Genomic DNA, 18796 nt, shown 5'->3' with positions numbered 1-18796 from the left:
TGTACAGTGTTTTATTGGACAGAAAGAAGTTATGAATTTATTTGGAATACTACCTATTAGTAACATCTTCCCTACGCATTTACTTGCTGTAACTTCGTAATTTTGCAACTTCCTTTTCCATATAATTTTCTGAATCTGTTTCACCAGGTCGTCGAAGCCGGGAAATCAGTAATGCTCATCTCACTTGCACTTCATAAGCCCGTAGTCTGGTAGATTTCCCTCTGTAACGGAGCACTGACTCTCACAAATAATTCTAGATCTTTAGAACAGTTTTTCTTTCATTCTTTTGCGAGCTTCATTTGGCGCATTTATACTATTCACGTTCAGATTTTTAAAAACAGCAGGCTTTGCAGACAGTTTAACTTTTAAAATTTTTCTCCCTCCTTCGTTTAACCAACATTTATAGACTTTTCTTTCTCACTGAAAGCCATTATCCACCATGTTTTCTTTGGGATAGAAAGGTATTGCATTTCTGCTGTGGACTTTGATTATAACAACAATAATCATTCGAAACAAAATTCACGGAATTGTTAAGGTTACTTCCTCTTTCTTCTAATTTCTCCACAAATTCTATTGAAATTTCGACATCATTCCAATGCCTATGCAAGAATTTAACTAATAAATAACACATATGTAAGTCTTCAGAAGTAGGTGATTTCGATTGCGTACCACATTCTTCTTATTTTATCTTTGGATGTTGAAAACATTAGTTGGATACTATATTACGGCGAAACTCTGGAACCAGCACAAAGACTGATGCTATTAGCAACACAAAGAACATTAATTCACTTGTCCCTCCATTGATAACACTTAGCGATGCCGTAACTGCACCCGCTAATTATTATGGATATTAAATGAAGTGTAAATTCGATTGAATAGTAACCGTAACAACGTCTGCTACAGTCTTCTCCTGGCGTCTGGCTAGCTACGAATTTGCCAGTTTTCAATAGGTTTTAAAAAATACTTATAGTGTTTCTTAGCAAAGTTAATTTTGACATTGTTTTTCTTTCAGTCCATTGTTCCTGTATTAAAGATTCAGGGCAGCTTTCAGAACGTCATATTCGATCGTTTCCTCGTTGCATAGAATTTCCATTTGGTATGATGAATGAAAACTTGCTCTAAATATAGAAAAATGTAAGCTAATGCAGCTGAGTGACAAAAACAGTCATGTTCGAGTACATTCTTTGTGGTGTACTGCTTGATACAGTTACGTCGATTAAGTCTCTAGGTGTAAAGCTACATAGCGACATGAAATGGAGTGACTATATAAGGTCGGTCGAGCGGAAGACGAATGAGAGACTTTGGTTCATTTGCAATATTATATGACATTGTAGCTCTAGTACATAGGAAACTCCGTACATAACACTTGTGCGACCCTGTCCTGAGTCCTCCTCAAGTGTTTCGGATCCCCACCATGTCCGGTTGAAGGTAAATATCGAAGCAATTCAGAGGCGTGTTGCTAAGTTTGATACCGGTAGATCCAATCAACAGGCGATTATTAATGAAATGCTTCGTGAACTCAAACGGGAATTCCTGGAGGGAGGTGTTCTTTTCGCGAAACCCTATTGAGTAACTTTAGAGAATCACCATTTGAGAGTGACTGCAGAACGATTCTCCTGTCATCAATATATATCTTACGTAAGGACCGCGAAGACACGACGAGAAGAAATAGGGGTTGTATGGAGGCACAGAGACTGTCGTTTGTCCCTGGCTTCATTTGCGAGAAGAAAAGGAAAGGGTATGACTAACAATGGTACGAGGTACTCTCTGCCATGCACCGCATAGTGCCTTGTGGAGTATGTATGTTAATTTAGATGTGGATGAACGTCGAGAGATACATCCTGTATATAAGTAACGTTGCCTATCCCAATAATGACTGATGTCGTCACCTTTCCAAGAAGACTATCTTCTCTACAAAGAATAGTCCCTTTAGCGTATTGAAAGGAATAATTACATCTTGATTAGTGCGGCCTAATAGTAACAGATGCAGAGATAAAGTACTTCCTGTGCTACAAATCAGTATCTCCATCACAAGAAATAAGATGCTAGAATTAGGACATTATTGTAGAAGCAAGAAAGTGGATGGAGACTGTACATCAGAATACTAGCTAACCTCGACGTTATGTTGGTGTTTTGAATAGTGTGCACAGTTCAGCTGCTTAAAACTGACGGACCGTAAAATGATTATCGTAAGTCTTTATAGGTTTCCTAATTGAATTGTACAAATATTCTTCAAAAACTCTGAACTTAAGTGAAAAAGCATTAAAAAAAGGAAATATTACTATCTTTAGTGACTGCAACGTAGAAACGTCAAACACTAATAATCAGTTTTAAAGATCCCGTTTTAACGTTCTAAAGTTATTATACACTCCTGGAAATTGAAATAAGAACACCGTGAATTCATTGTCCCAGGAAGGGGAAACTTTATTGACACATTCCTGGGGTCAGATACATCACATGATCACACTGACAGAACCACAGGCACATAGACACAGGCAACAGAGCATGCACAATGTCGGCACTAGTACAGTGTATATCCACCTTTCGCAGCAATGCAGGCTGCTATTCTCCCATGGAGACGATCGTAGAGATGTTGGATGTAGTCCTGTGGAACGGTTTGCCATGCCATTTCCACCTGGTGCCTCAGTTGGATCAGCGTTCGTGCTGGACGTGCAGACCGGGTGAGACGACGCTTTATCCAGTCCCAAACATGCTCAATGGGGGACAGATCCAGAGATCTTGCTGGCCAGGGTAGTTGACTTACACCTTCTAGAGCACGTTGGGTGGCACGGGATACATGCGGACGTGCATTGTCCTGTTTGAACAGCAAGTTCCCTTGCCGCTCTAGGAATGGTAGAACGATGGGTTCGATGACGGTTTGGATGTACCGTGCACTATTCAGTGTCCCCTCGACGATCACCAGAGGTGTACGGCCAGTGTAGGAGATCGCTCCCCACACCATGATGCCGGGTGTTGGCCCTGTGTGCCTCGGTCGTATGCAGTCCTGATTGTGGCGCTCACCTACACGGCGCCAAACACGCATACGACCATCATTGGCACCAAGGCAGAAGCGACTCTCATCGCTGAAGACGACACGTCTCCATTCGTCCCTCCATTCACGCCTGTCGCGACACCACTGGAGGCGGGCTGCACGATGTTGGGGCGTGAGCGGAAGACGGCCTAACGGTGTGCGGGACCGTAGCCCAGCTTCATGGAGACGGTTGCGAATGGTCGTCGCTAATACCCCAGGAGAAACAGTGTCCCTAATTTGCTGGGAAGTGGCGGTGCGGTCCCCTACGGCACTGCGTAGGAGCCTACGGTCTTGGCGTGCATCGGTGCGTCGCTGCGGTCCGATCCCAGGTCGACGGGCACGTGCACCTTCCGCCGACCACTGGCGACAACATCGATGTACTGTGGAGACCTCACGCCCCACGTGTTGAGCAATTCGGCGGTACGTCCACGCGGCCTCCCGCATGCCCACTATACGCCCTCGCTCAAAGTCCGTCAACTGCACATACGGTTCACGTCCACGCTGTCGCGGCATGCTACCAGTGTTAAAGACTGCGATGGAGCTCCGTATGCCACGGCAAACTGGCTGACACTGACGGCGGCTGTACACAAATGCTGCGCAGCTAGCGCCATTCGACGGCCAACACCGCTGTGCCGTGCGTGTGATCATTGCTTGTACAGCCCTCTCGCAGTGTCCGGAGCAAGTATGGTGGGTCTGACACACCGGTGTAAATGTGTTCTTTTTTTCCATTTCCAGGAGTGTATGTACTGTGTACAAACAAACATGCAACGAGTAAAAAAGCGTGCCTGGATATTATTACAGTTAACTTCTCTAGTGGTATTTCTATTGTTAGTCAGAGACAGGAATGTTTTTTTCTGACAGTAAAACATCACTCCTTATACTCTATAGTCAACAGTATACTCACACCAACAATGAAGAAGATGCAATGACTTGATTGAGAAGGCAGAGCGACGAGTTTGTAAACTTGTTTGCTGATAGCTTTAGTTACGTAAAATAACTAAGATTGAACAATGTAATGTTGAAACGATGTATAATAGATTCTTCAGCAGATGTATTGATGTGTGGTACAATTGTTTGCCTCTAAGAAAGACTAATTTTAAAGGCAGTCCTGAAAGAAAGTCACCAAGCTGGTACAATAGTGTTATTACTGCGAAGGATATATAAAAATGAGTAGAAGAGTGGAACTACGTTGTCTGACACAGGCTATAAGGAATATCTGAATTAGACGAAAGTTTACAATGCCAAAATCGTTTACCAAGAAAGTAGCCTATGGCGAGTATATAGAAACTGCTACAAACAAGTATAAAGCAGCAACGGAAATTTATCACACCAGAACACACTTCTTCCCCTACGGTCGCAGGTTCGAATCCAGCCTCGGGCATGGATGTGTGTGATGTCCTTAGGTTAGTTAGGTTTAAGTAGTTCTGAGTCTAGGGGACAGATGACCTCAGATGTTAAGTCCCATAGTGCTTAGAGCCATTTGAACCATTTTTGAACACTTATTCACACACAAGATAGATATCCTATGAACCAGGCAAACTGAATGAGATCTTAGTCTTTCAGTAAAAAGAATTGGAACGTAATCAATGTGGCTGGCCATTCTGCAAGTGAATTATTTCATAACAGTTTCAGGTGAAATAGTTTTCACGACCACTGAAGTCATGATAGTTGTCAAAAAAATCTCCTGTTTTAATACTACGGATAATTACTGGCTATCCAACTACACTAACAAGAAAACTATTCATCTGATCTGTAACCCTTTAGCATTCATTTTTAACAGTTGCCTACAGTTTGGAATTTTCTCCAAATCCATATTTGTTCTAGCTGTGTAGTAAAACAAGGAGCCGCCTTCAAATTTTTTAGAGAGCACCTAGGACAAACCTGGCTGTTCGCGCTTGTCTTTCTGTTTTCAACCTCCATAATGTAAGAATCAAGGGCTGCAGTTTTAGTGATTTCACAATAGACTACCTTATTTTGAGTTACTGAAGTGCTGTTTTGTTATTAATCCTCCAGTCCACAGGTTTAATTTCATTATTCATTGTATTATGATTTGTATTTCTCAGAATTTCTAGCAGGGAAGAGGTAACACTTCGATGTGGCACCGATCTGCTACTTGCATGACTCCGTTACTAATCAGCACTGCCCATTCTTACTTATTGTATGTTCGACCCCTGTAATCATTCAGAAAAGAAGTCCGAGGTACCGCGATACGCAAATTACATCTGCTAATACGAGGCGTGTTTTTTTTTTTTAAGTAAGTACCGTTTTGAAATTTAAAAAAAATTCATGCTAAGATATCTGTACCTTAATCTACATTTCTACATAATTTCCGTCAATACTGAGGCACTTGTCATTACGTTGCACCAGGTTTTGAATACCCTCCTCATAGAAGTCTGCCGCCTGATTTGTTAACCACTGCATCACCACTGTTTTGACTTCATCATCGTCTTGAAGATGCTGATCGCCCAGGTGTTTCTTCAAGTGCAGGAACAGATAGTAGTCACTGGGCGCAAGATCGAGACTGTACGGAGGATGATCTAGAGTTTCCCACTGAAAAGATGTGATGAGATCTTTGGTCTGATTCGCCACAAGCGGACGGGCATTGTCTTGCAGCAAAACGACGCCCTAGCTCAACTTCCATGGACTGTTGCTTTGATTCTGGTGTGACATAGACCACCCATGTTTCATCGCCCGTAACAATTTGGTTTACGAAATAATCACCGTCGTTGTGGTACCGCTAAAGAAAAGTCAATGCACTGTCTAAACGTTTTTGTGCACATCAGTCAACATTTTCGGCACCCAACGTGCGCACAATTTTCGGTAATTCAAGTGCTCGGTCACAATGCCATACAAAACACTACGAGAAACATTAGGAAAGTCATCCCGCAAGGAGTAAATCGTAAAGCGTCTGTTTTCTCTCACCTTATTCTCCACTTCCTGCACCAAACCTTCATTAACGACCGAAGAACACCGACTCCGTTGTTCATCATGCACATTTGTGCAGCCATCTTTAAATGCTCTCACCCACTATCTTGCCATTGCATCACTCATAATATTTTCTCCGTAAACTGCACAGATCTCACGATGAATATCTATCGCTTTTAGGCCTTTAGCACTAAGAAATCTTATAACAGCCCGTACTTCACAGTCGGCGGGACTCACGATTATCGGAGGCATCTTAAACACTCAGTACACAACGTAAACAAGGAAGAATCAGGTTGTAATGGCGTCAGTGCGTAGATTAAGGTACAGGCTTTCATGTAAAAATAAAATTATTGAGATGTCTTAGTACGTCTTTTTTAATTTCAAAACGGTACTTACTTAAAAAACACGCCTTGTATTCAATCGATCCACATCTTCTGCGCCGCTCCCAACCCCAATCTGAGACCACAGTATTCTTCATTCCGGTATTTTCAGCGTCATATTGTTTCTGGTATTTCTGTGTGATGCTGTTTCTGGCCCTTTTTGGAAAATACAAACAGCTTTAGTGTTTCACTCTTTCTATTTCACATTCTGGCACCAAGCCCTCATTTGTAATATACCTCCCAAATTATCAACATAAAATATCAGTGTTTCATACTTCAAAACCTCCAAGTGTAGCTGAATACTGCTAAACAGAACATGTAATATAATTCCTTATCAGTGCACTTCTGGTGTGCTAAAAATTCGCTATGTATGATATAGTTACTATTGGGAACGAATACTTACAAACTCTAACAAAGCCCTTTATCTTTTTCTTGTGATCTGGTACAACAGTTGTAGATAAACATTGTCTCCGTCGTCTTTGTGGGGCAGATGTTCATATTTATGATTGAAATTCTCTTCTGCATATTGCTTTGCTATTTATTTTCCTCCAAAATGACGTCTTGACAATAACAGCTTGAAAATACACATTATAATGAACAATTTTTTACAAAAACACATAACATTTGAAAGACAGAGCATATCTTTACATTTCTAAGATAAGTGACTAACTGATCATTGGTTGGCACACTTCTCATTTATTTATAGGTTACTGTTTGGCGCCAGAATGTTCTTGAAAATTGAACTTTTCTAATTACAGTACTTACCAGCTGCGACCTCAGTTTCAAACAAATATTACATTTTTGGATTTTATGTATATTAATATCAAAACTGAGATCATACTTTCTAGATATTGCAGGTATTTTTACATTATGAATTTTCCATAACCTTCATTTAATGACATGATTTGCACAAAACTAATTACATTTTCTTCATCATGTACCAGCAATCTACATATTGACTACGAAAACTAAATTCAAACTGTCCCCATAACATTCTTAACATTTTACATTTCTACATGTTGCTCGTTGCAAAATGCAATGAATAACGCAACACAAAAGTGCAGTACTAAACAACAAGTCATTTCAAGTGTACACCTCTGTTTATCTTTCTTTATTTCAAAGTGATCAACAGGTTGACGAACATTTTTCGGAAAACTAGTACTTACGTATTGTACTTGACCAAAAAGCAAATAGAATTTTTTTAGTTGCAATCCGCAATGAACCCAGATGTTACATTTATGTGATCATCTATATCGCTTTGTATGTAGAAAACATGTATCCTGCAGTGTATCAAAAGATATAGATCGTCTTCTTTACTAAAGGAACCTTGCCCACCCCTGATACAGTTCACGCTTCTGTAGGATGAAATACCGTGTCTAACCAATACAAAAATAAGAACCAAACGTACACATTCGCCTACGTACATACTCCACAAGCAACCGTATGGCGAGTGGTGGAGGGTACTTGTACCACTACTAGTCATTTCCTTTCCTATTCCACTCGCAAGAGCGAGGGAGAAGCAACTGTCTATATGCCTCTTACCGGCCCTAATTTCTCTTATTTTCGTTGTACTTACGCGACATGTACATATGGCGACCAGTAGATTAGTTCTGCGGTCAACTTCAAAAGCCGGTTCTCAAAATTTTCTCGTTGGAATATTTTATGGAGGTGGAGCTGTACAGCTTTCATGAACTGCGTTATGAATACACAGCTGTAACAGTATATTTTGTTATAAACAACATAATGTCCGTCTAGGATCGGACCATCATGGGGTCCACTGTACCAGAGAAGAACAAAACCACATTTATCAAACTGTGTAACATTAAGGTATGCAGCTGTTACGTGAAACGGCATTAAGTACATCATATCTTACATCACTGTAAGAAAATACTTACAAAACCACTCATCTCAGCGTTTGCGTAATTGCAATAATAGTTGTCAGAAGTATATTGTTTCATTACTACTAGCAGCTGTATATACACTACTAGCCATTAAAATTGCTACACCAACAAGAAACGCAGATGATAAACGGGTATGCATTGGAAAACTGTAATATACTAGAACTGACATGTGATTACATTTTCACGCAATTTGGGTGTATAGATCCAGAGAAATCAGCACCCAGAAAAACTACATCTGGCCGAAATAACGGCCTTGATACACCTGGGCATTGAGACAAACAGACCTTGGATGGCGTGTACAGGTACAGCTGCCTTTGCAGCTTCAACACGATGCCACAGTTCATCAAGAGTAGTGACTCGCGTATTGTGACAAGCCAGTTGCTCGGCCACCATTGACCCGACGCTTCCAATTGGTGAGAGATCTGGAGAATGTGCTGGTCAGGGCAGCAGTCGAACATATTCTGTATCCAGAAAGGCCCGCCCAGGATCTGCAACTTGCGGTCGTGCATTATCCTGCTGAAATGTAGGGTTTCGCAGGGATCGAATGAAGAGTCGTAATACATCTGAAATGTAACGTCCACTGTTCAAAGTGCCGTCAATGCGAACAAGAGGTGACCGAGACGTGTAACAAATGACACCCCATACCATCACGCCGGGTGATACGACAGTATGGCTATGACGAATACACGCTTCCAATGTGCGTCCACCGCGATGTCACCAAACACGGATGCAGCCATCATGATGCTGTAAACAGAACCTAGATTCATCAGAAAAAAATGACATTTTGCCATTCGTGCTCCCACGTTCGTCGTTGAGTACACCATCGCAGGCGCTCCTGTCTGTGATACAGCGTCAAGGATAACCGCAGCCATGATCCCCGAGCTGATAGTCTATGGTGCTGCAAACGTCGTCGAACTGTTCGTGCAGATGGTTGTTATCTTTCAAACGTACCCATTTGTTGATTCAGGTATCGAGACGTGGGTGCATGATCCATTACAGCCATGCGGATAAGATGCCTGCCATCTCGACTGCTAGTGATACGAGGCCGTTGGGATCCAGTACGGCGTTCCGTATTACCCTCCTGAACCCACCGATTCCATATCCTGCTAACAGTCATTGGATCTCGACCAACGAGAGCAACAATGTCGCGATACGATAAACCGCAATCGCGAGAGGCTACAATCCGACCTTTATCAAAATCGGAAACGCGATGGTACGCATTTCTCCTCCTTACACGGGGCATCACAACAACGTGTCACCAGGCAACGCTGGTCAACTGCTGTTTGTGTATGAGAAATCGGTTGGAAACTTTCCTCATGTCAGCACGTTGTAGGTGTCGCCACCGGCGCTAACCTTGTGTGAATGCTCTGAAAAGCTAATCATTTGCATATCACAGCATCTTCTCCCTTTCGGTTAAATTTCGCGTCTGTAACACGTCATCTTCGTGGTGTAGCAATTTTAATGACCAGTAGTGTATATTGAGATGACAACAGTTATGGGAAAACGGTATGCACACATACAGATGGCGGTAGGATAGTGTAAACAAGGTATATGCAACGTGTGCAATAGCCGAGATGTCATCTTTACTCCTGTGATTCGTGTGGGAAGGTTTCCGACGAGATTATGGCCGCACAACTGAAATTAACGCACTTTCATCGCGGAATGATAACTAGAGCTACATGCATGGGACATTCCATTTCGGAAATCGTTAAGTAATTCAATATTTCGAGATCCACAGTGTCAAGAGTGTGGCGAGAATACAAAATTTCAGGCATTACTTTTCATCAACGACAACGCAGTGGCCGGCGGCCTTCACTTGACGACCGAGGACGGCAGCATTTGAGTAGAGTTGTCAGTGCTAACAGACAATCAACACTGCATCAAACAACGTCAGAAATCAGTGTGGGAAGTACGACGATCTTCCGCGTTAGGACAGTGCAGTAAAATATTGTGGAAGCTAGTGGAGACTCCATAGTGGTGTGGGCTGTGTTCACATGGGTCCTCTGGTCCAACTGAACCGATCATTGACTGATTATGGTTATATTCTGTTACTGGGAGAGCCGGCAGGAGTGGCCGAGCGGTTCTAGGCGCTACAGTCTGGAACCGCACGACCGCTACGTTCGCAGGTTCGAATCCTGCCTCGGGCATGGATATGTGTGATGCCCTTAGGTTTAGTTAGGTTTAAGTAGTTCTAAGTTCTAGGTGACTGATGGCCGCAGCAGTTAAGTCCCATAGTGCTCAGAGCCGTTTGAACCTTTTTTGTTACTGGGAGACAATTTACAGCCAGCGTACAGCCATCCTGATTTAGGTTTTCCGTGATTTCCCTAAATCGCTTCAGGTAGATGTCGGAGTGGTTCCTTTGAAAGGGCATGGCCGACTTCCTTCCCCATCCTTCCCTAATATGATGAGACCGATGACCTCGCTGTTTGGTCCCCTCTCACGAAACAACCAACCAACCATTTACAGCCATTCATGAACTTCATGTTCCTAAACAGCGAGGGAATGTTTATTAACGACAATGAGCTATGTCACCAGGCCACAATTGATCGCGACTGGTTTGAAAATCGTTCTGGACAATTCGAGTGAATTATTTGGCCACCCTAATCACCTGACATGAATCCCATCAAACATTTACGGGACATAATCAAGAGGTCATTTCGTGCAGAAAATCCAGCGTCGACAACACTTTCGCAGTTTTGGATGGCTATAGTGGCAGCACGGCTCAGTGTTTCTGCAGAGGACTTCCAACGACTTATTCAGTCTGTGCCACGCCGATTTGCTGCTCTACGCCGGGTAAAAGGAGCTCTTACACGATATTAGGAGGTATCCCATGATTTTTGTCACCTTAATTTATAATGATCGCAAGTTGTAGTAGAAAATGGCAATGACACGGAAGCAAGCGCCTCTTCGTGATCATATCAGTTGGACTCTAGACAACTGCAATACCATGGCCTGGTTAGATGAGTCCCGATTTCAGTTGGTAAGGGCTGATGGCAACGTTCGAGAGTAGCGGAGACACCTCGAAGCCATAGACCCAAGTGACCAACAAGCGCTGTGCAAGCTGGTGGTGGCTCCAAAATAGTGTGGAGTCTGTTTACATAGAATGGACTGGGTTCACTGGGTTCTCAGGTTGAAATCAATAGCTCATTGACTGGAAAGGGTATGATCGGCTACTTGAAGACCATTTGCAACCATTCATGGAACTTCATGTTCCCAATGAAGGAATTTTAATGATGACAGCGTGCTATGTCACCAGGCCACAGTTGTTCACGATTGGTCTGAAGAAACTTTTGAGCAATTTGAGCGAATGATTTGGTCACCCAGACGACCCGACATGAATCCCATCGAACATTTGTGGGATATAATCGAGAGGTCAGTTCGTGCATAAAATCCTGCATCGGAAACACTTTCGCAATTTTGGACGGATGTAGAGACAGCGTGGCTCAGTTTTTCTGCAGGGACTTCCAACGACTCCTTCAGTCCATGTGACGTCGAGTTGCTGCACTATGCCTGGAAAAATGAGGTTCGACACGATATTAGGAGGTGTCCCGCGACTTTTGTCACCTCAGTGTACGTAACATTATGTTTATTTAACCTCATAGACATTTGCGTGTGGTATACTCATGCACTGAAGAGAGTAGGTCAAATGGCTCCGAGCACTATGGGACATAACTGCTGAGGTCATCAGTCCCCTAGAACATAGAACTACTCAAACCTAACTAACCTAAGGACATCACACACATCCATGCCCGAGGCAGGATTCGAACCTGCAACCGTAGCGGCCGCGAGGTTCCAGACTGTAGCGCCTAGAACCGCTCGGCCACACCGACCGACCAGTAAGTCAAAGAGTGTTCAATGAAGCATTTATCAACTAGTGATGAGCTCGTTTGTTAATACTACACACATATTAACATTACACATAATGACGAACACAAGATGCATCCATTATTCCACATTAATGATTCAATTAGAAACCGGTTGCATTTTATGATAACTGTATAACATTAATGAAAGCACAGACAGACACACTTCAATCTACCCAACTCAGAAAGTAATATAGGTAGTGATCATACAGATAACATAATCATGACATGCAGTGTCAATTAAAATCTAAATTATTTTTTTATTCCCATGAAAGAACTCCCCCCCCCCCCCCCTTCTAACAGCCGTGTACCGCAAGTCTCTAGAGGAACGGAAGCTTCCAAATGATTGGAAAAGAGCACAAGTAGTCCCAGTCTTCAAGAAGGGTCGTCGAGCAGATGCACAAAACTATAGACCTATATCTCTGACGTCGATCTGTTGTAGAATTTTAGAACACGTTTTTTTCTCGCGTAACTTGTCGTTTCTGGAAACCCAGAATCTACTCTGTAGGAATCAGCATGGATTCCAGAAACAGCTATCGTGTGAGACCCAACTCGCTTTATTTGCTCATGAGACCCAGAAAATATTAGATACAGGCTCCCAGGTAGATGCCATTTTCCTTGACTTCCGGAAGGCGTTCGATACAGTTCCGCACTGTCGCCTGATAAACAAAGTAAGAGCCTACGGAATATCAGACCAGCTGTGTGGCTGGATTGAAGAGTTTTTAGCAAACAGAACACAGCATGTTATTCTCAATGGAGAAACGTCTACAGACTTTAAACTAACCTCTGGCGTGCCACAGGGGAGTGTTATGGGACCATTGCTTTTCACGATATTTATAAATGACCTAGTAGATAGTGTCGGAAGTTCCATGCGGCTTTTCGCGGATGATGCTGCAGTATACAGAGAAGTTGCAGCATTAGAAAATTGCAGCGAAATGCAGGAATATCTGCAGCGGATAGGCACGTGGTGCAGGGAGTGGCAACTGACCCTTAACATAGACAAATGTAATGTATTGCGAATACATAGAAAGAAGGATCCTTTATTCTATGATTATATGATAGTGGAACAAGCACTGGTAGCAGTTAATTCTGTAAAATATCTGGGAGTATGCGTACGGAACGACTTGAAGTGGAATGATCATACAAAATTAATTGTTGGTAAGGCGGGTGCCAGGTTGAGATTCACAGGGAGAGTCCTTAGAAAATGTCCATCAACAAAAGAGGTGGCTTACAAAACACTCGTTCGACCTATACTTGAGTACTGCTCATCAACGTGGGATCCGTACCAGGTCGGGTTGACAGAGGAGATAGAGAAGATCCAAAGAAGACAGGCGCGTTTCGTCGCAGGATTATTTGGTAAGCGTGATAGCGTTACAGAAATGTTTAGCAAACTCAAGTGGCAGACTCTGCAAGAGAGGCGCTCTGCATCGCGGTGTAGCTTGCTGTCCAGGTTTCGAGAGGGTGCGTTTCTGGATGAGGTATCGAATATATTGCTTCCCCCTACTTATACCTCCCGAGGAGATCACGAATGTAAATTTAGAGAGATTCGAGCGCGCATCGTCCTTCCCGCTAACCATACGCGACTGGAACAGGAAAGGGAGATAATGCACTGGCACGTAAAGTGCCCTCCGCCACACACCGTTGTGTGGCTTTGGGGAGTATAAAGGTAGATGTAGATGAATGCGTATCAACATATAGTAAACGGTTAAATATTTATTATAAAGTGATTATCATCATTAGTTTTGACAGTTCTGGTACTTTATCTGTTTAACATAATACTTATTTACAGTTATATAGTATATTACTGGAAAGGCTGCCATACAATTTACTATTTACTGGTCGTTGTGATGAAAAGTTAAGTATCTATGGATGATTCGTAAATAATTCAATCAAAGCGCCCGTTAGAGGTACCCAGTAATCACAGATACCCACATTACAGAAACTGCGGCCGGCCGCGGTTGTCTCGCGGTTCTAGGCGCCCAGTCCGGAATCGAGCGACTGCTACGGTCGCAGGTTCGAATCTTGCCTCGGGCATGGATGTGTGTGATGTCCTTAGGTTAGTTAGGTTTAAGTAGTTCTAAGTTCTAGGGGACTAATGACCACAGCAGTTAAGTCCCATAGTGCTCAGAGCCATTTGAACCATTTTTTACAGAAACTGTGAGCACAAGTGGTGCCCTTGACCCATTCCTTCTTTTATGCTCATAGCAACTCTGTCTATATTAACATGTCATTATTTATAAACCACAATGATATATGATACAGAAACAACTGGAGCATTGCCGTATAACAGAGCTGTATAAATTAAGACAGTACGTAGACCATAAAGCCAGCTATGAACTATTGAGAAAATGGAAGTGAGCGTATGGCATCGTTGGCCGGGAGGCCCCAATCGGTGAAGTTCGGCCGCTAAGTGCATGTCTCATTTCAGTAGACGCCACATTGGGCGGCTTGCGCGCCGTTGATGAGGATGAAATGATAATGAGGACAACACAAGACCCGCTCCCCGGGCGGAGAAAATCTCCAGCCGGCCGGGAATCGAACCCGGGCCCGCTTGCATGGGAGGCGAGCACGTTACCACCCAGGTAAGAAGGCCGATACTAAGAAGGCCGATACTAAGAAAATACTAATCTCAAATAGGCAGGTGACCTACATTGCCACTCAAGAGTTTTATTAAAAAATGTGATGATTTGTATGCCTTTTGTACAGCATAATGTAATTCTTAACATTTATCAGTAGTGTTTCCCGAAAAGAACGTCATCTTCCCTCCTGGGATTCCCATTTGAGTTCACGGAGCATCTGCGTAAGACTCGCGTGTTGACCCATACTAAAAATAACAGATCTAGCAGCCCACCCCTGAATTGCTTCGATGTCTTCCTTCAATCGGAACTGGTGTAAATCCCGAACACTCGAGCAGTACTTAACTATGGGTCACAGTACAGCTATATACGCAGTCTCCCTTACAGGTAAACCACATTTTCTTGAAATTCTGCCAGTAAGCCGAAGTCGACCATTCGCCTTCCCTACTACCGTCATGACGTTCTAGTGCCATTCAATGTCGCTTTGCAACGTTACGCCTAGATATTTAATCGACGCGACTGTGTCAGACAGCACACTACTAACACTGTATTTTGACATTAAGGGATTGTTTTTCCGACTCATCTGCATTATCTTAGAATTTTCTACATTTAGCGCAAAATGCCATTCATCACACCAACTAGAAATTTTGTTTAAGTCATCTTGTTCCCTCCTAAAGTCACTCAACCTTCCCGCACATCACAGCCTCATCAACAAACAGCCGCAGATTACTACTCACACTGTTCGCCATTTCATTTACGTATATAGAGAATAAGAGCGATTCTATCACACTTCAAAAAAAAAAAAAAAAAAAAAAGAAAAGAAAAAGCTCTGAGCACTATGGGACTTAGCTTGTAAGGTCAACAGTCCCCTAAAACTTAGAACTACTTAAACCTAACTAACCTAAGGACATCACAAACATCCATGCCCGTGGCAGGATTCGAACCTGCGACCGTAGAGGTCGCGCGGTTCCAGACTGTAGCGCCTAGAACCGCTCGGCCACCCCGGCCGGATTATCACACTTCCCTGGGAGACTCTTGTTGATATAGTTGTCTCTGATGAACACTCACCGTCGAGGGCAATGGACTGGATTCTATTACTTAAGAAGTCTTCGAGCCACCCACGTATCTGGGAACCTACTCCGTATGCCGGTACCTTCGTCAACCGTCTGCTATGGGGCATCGTGTCAAAGGCTTTCCAGAAATCTGGGAATATGGAATCTGCCTGTTCCCCTTCATTCATGCTTCGCAGGATATTATGAACTGAGTTTCCCGCAAGTGATACTTTCTAAATCCGTGTTGGTTTGTGGCCAGAAACTTTCCCGTCTCAAGAAAATTTATTATATTCGAACGGAGACTATGTTCAATAGTTCTGCGGCAGACCGAGGTTAAAGATATTGTTCTGTAACTTTTTTGCACGTCTGTTCTTTTACCCTCCTTATACAGGGTGTTACAAAAAGGTACGGCCAAACTTTCAGGAAACATTCCTCACACACAAAGAAAGAAAATATGTCACGTGGACATGTGCCCGGAAACGCTTACTTTCCATGTTAGGGCTCATTTGATTACTACTCTTCAAATCACATTAATCATGGAATGGAAACACACAGCAAAAGAACGTACCAGCGTGACTTCAAACACTTCGTTACAGGAAATGGTCAAAATGTCCTCCGTTAGCGAGGATACATGCTTCCACCCTCCATCGCATGGAATCCCTGAAGTGCTGATGCAGCCATGGAGAATGGTGTATTGTATCACAGCAGTCCACAAAACGAGCACGAAGAGTCTCTACATTTGGTACCGGGGTTGCGTAGACAAGAGCTTTCAAATGCCCCCATAAATGAAAGTCAAGAGGGTTGAGGTCAGGAGAGCGTGGAGGCCATGGAATTGGTCCGCCTTTACCAATCCATCGGTCACCGAATCTGTTGTTGAGAAGCGTACGAAAACTTTCACTGAAATATGCAGGAGCTCCATCGTGCATGAACCACATGTTGTGTCGTACGGGTAAAGGCACATGTTCTAGCAGCACAGGTAGAGTATCCCGTTATGAAATCATGATAACGTGCTCCATTGAGCGTAGACTAAAATGAGCTCTAACATGGAAATTAAGCGTTTCCGGACACATGTCCACAACAGAATCTACGAAGCCAACCAGGCGCAGCATTTTCTCTCCTTTATGACGAGCGCTTCTATATCCCGCAAGCGTTCGGCAGTGACGTTAAAAAGCTGCGTGCGTTAGTTCCAGTACGTCTAACAGCTTAGTCTTGCTACTTCTCGGGCCAAATCCCGCAACTTGGCCCCAGATCAGTCCTGTTGGGTTCATATTGTAATGGTACAGTAGCAAATGTAAAAATTCAGCGTCTGTATGATTTGCTCGATGCTGTGAAAATAATTGTCTTTTATGTTTCTACGATACTTATTTACCTGCAATACGTGTAACGACATTCCTCTCAACAGCGAGTAGTTCGCCTTCCGTAATGTTCGCACATGCGTTGACAATGCGCTGACGCATGTTGTCAGGCGTTGTCGGTGGATCACGACAGCAAATATCCTGCAACTTTCCCCACATAAAGAAATCCGGGGACGTCAGATCCGATGAACACGCGGGCCAATCCACCTGTCATGAAATATGCTATTCAATACCGCTTCAACCGCACGCGAGCTGTGTGCCGGACATCCATCATATTGGAAGTACATCGCCATTCTGTCATGCAGTGAAACATCTTGTAGTAACATCGTTAGAACATTATGTAGGAAATCAGCATACATTGCGCCATTTAGATTGCCATCGATAAAATGGGGGCCAATTATCCTCGCATAATGCCGCTCTATACATTAACCCGCCAAGGTCGCAGATGTTCCACTTATCGCAGCCATTGTGGATTTTCCGTTGCCCAATAGTGCATATTACGTCGGTTTACTCGGTTTACGTCACCGCTGCTGGTGAATGACGCTTCGTCGCTAAATAGAACGCGTGCGAAAAATCTGTCATCGACCCCGTCATTTCTCTTGTGCCCAGCGGCAAAACTGTACACGACGTTCAAAGTCGTAACCATGCAATTCCTCGTGCGTAGAAATATGGTACGGGTGCAGTCGATGTTGATGTAGCATTCTCAACACCGACGTTTTTGAGATTCCGATTCTCGCGCAATTTGTCTGATAATGATGTGCGGATTAGCCGCGAAGGCAGCTAAAGCACCTACTTTGGCATCATCATTTGTTGCAGGTCGTGGTTGACGTTTCACATGTGGCTGAACACTTCCTGTTTTCTCAAATAACGTAACTATCCGGCGAACGGTCCGGACACTTGGATGATGTCCAGGATACCGAGCAGCATACATAGCACACGCTCGTTGGGCATTTTGATCACAATAGCCAGCCATACATCAACACGATATCGACCTTTTCCGCAATTGGTAAACGGTCCATTTTAACACGGGTAATGTAACCCGAAGCAAATACCGACCGCACTGGCGGAATGTTACGTGATACCACGTACTTAGACGTTTGTGACTATTACAGCGTCATCTATCACAAAGCGAAAAAAGTGGTCCAACTAAAACAATCGTATTTATTTACGTGCTACACAAATATGTAATAAAAATGAGGGGTCCTATTAAAAAAAACGCAGTTGATATCCGTTTGACCTATGACAGTAGCATCTGGCGGACCAACCATAGGGCCATCTTTTCCCCCTTCAAGATAGACGAGTTTCGTTATTTGTAGTTTTTTCGTTTGATGCTTATTTCGTGAGATATTTGGCACGGTCACTATCAATGGAACTAAACTGGCAAAAATGTAATTGTGAACATATCAAGAACTATAAATTTAAGAATATTTTATTTTGATCTGAATTTCGTATCTTTTAATTGGCTTAGCAGCTCTTAATTGACAAAATTGGTTTTCATGTTAACAATGATATATACGAAGCTACTTAATAAGAAGGATGTGAATGCTACACATTCCAAGGAATTAAAATCCTGCTGGTGTACGACAAAGCACATTTTAGAATTTCTTCGATGTTGTTAATAATAAAAACTGCTTAAAATAGCAGTTTTTGAAGTTTTTTCCATACGCTTTCAAGGGAAGGAACCCTGGATTTTCTTTCTCTTCTAGGAAACCG

The sequence above is a fragment of the Schistocerca gregaria genome, chromosome X (genome assembly GCF_023897955.1).
Source record: "Schistocerca gregaria isolate iqSchGreg1 chromosome X, iqSchGreg1.2, whole genome shotgun sequence".
NCBI lineage: Eukaryota > Metazoa > Arthropoda > Insecta > Orthoptera > Acrididae > Schistocerca > Schistocerca gregaria.
Note: the sequence above shows the minus strand (reverse complement) of the source record.